At 42.7% G+C, this 2,122-nt stretch overlaps 1 protein-coding gene across 1 annotated transcript in view; it reads right to left on the minus strand.

The window, feature by feature from the left end:
• Positions 1–2,122, minus strand: part of LOC105507596 (uncharacterized protein C12orf40-like) — a gene marked incomplete at its 5' end in the record, with an annotated part of 42,775 nt that overhangs the window by 4,495 nt on the left and 36,158 nt on the right. The window lies entirely within an intron of this gene.

The following is a 2,122-nucleotide window of genomic DNA, read 5'->3' on the forward strand; positions in this document are numbered from 1 at the left end:
GGGGTTGCAATCCTAGTCTCTGATAAAACAGACTTTAAACCAACAAAGATAAAAAGAGACAAAGCCATTACATAATGGTAAAGGGATCAATTCAGCAGGAAGAGCTAATTATCCTAAATATATATGCACCCAATAGAGGAGCACCCAGATTCATAAAGCAAGTCCTTAGAGACCTACAGAGACTTACACACCCACACAAAAATAATGGGAGACTTTAACACCCCACTGTCATAATTAGACAGATCAATAAGACAGAAAGTTAACAAGGATATCCAGGAATTGAACACAGCTCTGCACCAAGCAGACCTAATAGACATCTACAGAACTCTCCACGTGAAATCAATAGAATAAACATTCTTGTCAGCACCACATGGCACTTATTCCAAAATTGACCACATAGTTGGAACTAAAGCACTTCTCAGCAATTGTAAAAGAACAGAAATTATGACAAACCTTCTCTCAGACCACAGTGCAATCAAACTAGAACTCAGGATTAAGAAACTCACTCAAAACCTCTCAACTACATGGAAAGTAAACAACCTGCTCCTGAATGACTACCGGTTACATAACAAAATGAACGCAGAAATAAAGATGTTCCTTGGAACCAGTGAGAGCAAAGACACAACATACCAGAATCTCTGGGACACATTAAAAACAGTGTATAGAGGGAAATTTATAGCACGAAATGCCCACAAGAGAAAGCAGAAAAGATCTAAAATTGACACCCTAACATCATAATTAAAAGAACTAGAGAAGCAACAACTAATAAATTCAAAAGCTAGCAGAAGGGAAGAAATAACTAAGATCAGAGCAGAACTGAAGGAGACAGAGACACAAAAAATTCTTCAAAAAATCAATGAATCCAGAAGCTGGTTTTTGGAAAAGAGCAACAAACTTGATAGACTGCTGGCAAGACTAATGAAGAAGAAAAGAGAGAAGAATCAAAAAGAAGCAACAAAAAATCATAAAGGGGATGTCACCATCAATCCCACAGAAATACAAACTACTATGAGAGAATACTATAAACACCTCTACACAAATAAACTAGAAAAACTAGAACAAATGGTAAATTCCTGGACACATACACCCTCCCAAGACTAACCCAGGAAGAAGTTGAATCCTTGAATAGACCAATAACAGGCTCTGAAAGTGAGGCAATAATTAATATCTTACCAACCAAAAAAAGTCCAGGACCAGAGGGATTCACAGCCAAATTCTACCAAAGGTACAAGGAGGAGCTGGTAAGATTCCTTCTTAAACTATTACAGTCAACAGAAAAAGAGGGATTCCTCACTAATTCACTTTATGAGGCCAGCATCATCCTGATACCAAAGCCTGGCACAGACACAACAAAAAAACAGAATTTTAGACCAATACTCCTGATGAACTTTGATGCAAAAATGCTCAATAAAACACTGGCAAACTGCAGGGGCGGAGCAAGATGGCCAAATAGGAACAACTCCAGTCTTCAGTTCCCAGAGCGAGAAACACAGAAGACAGGTGATTTCTGCATTTTCAACTGAGGTACTGGGTTTATCTCACTATGGAGTGGGGGACAATTGGTGCTGGTCAGCTGCTGCAGCCCGATCAGCAAGAGCTGAAGCAGGGTGAGGCATTGCCTCACCTGGGAAGTGCAAGGGGGAAGGGAATCCCTTTCCCTAGCAAGGAAAACTGAGACACACAACACCTGGAAAATCGGGTAAATCCCACCCCAATACTGCGCTTTAAGCAAACGGGCACACCAGGAGATTATATCCCACACCTGGCTGGGAGGGTCCCATGCCCACGGAGCCTTCCTCATTGCTAGCACAGCAGTCTGCAATCTAACCACAAGGCAGCGGCGAGGCTGGGGAAGGGGCGCCCGCCATTGCTGAGGCTTAAGTAGGTAAACAAAGCCCTGGGAAGATCCAACTGGGTGGAGCTTACAGCAGCTCAAGGAGGCCTGCCAGTCTCTATAGACTCCACCTCTGGGGACAGGGCACAGCTAAACAACAACAACAAAAACAACAACAGAAGCAGCAGATACCTCTGCAGATGCAAACGACTCTGTCTGACAGCTTTGAAGAGAGCAGTGGATCTCCCAACACGGAGGTTGAGATCTGAGAAGGGACAGACTGCCTGC

Source organism: Colobus angolensis, unplaced genomic scaffold (genome assembly GCF_000951035.1).
Source record: "Colobus angolensis palliatus isolate OR3802 unplaced genomic scaffold, Cang.pa_1.0 Scaffold150, whole genome shotgun sequence".
Taxonomy (NCBI): domain Eukaryota; kingdom Metazoa; phylum Chordata; class Mammalia; order Primates; family Cercopithecidae; genus Colobus; species Colobus angolensis.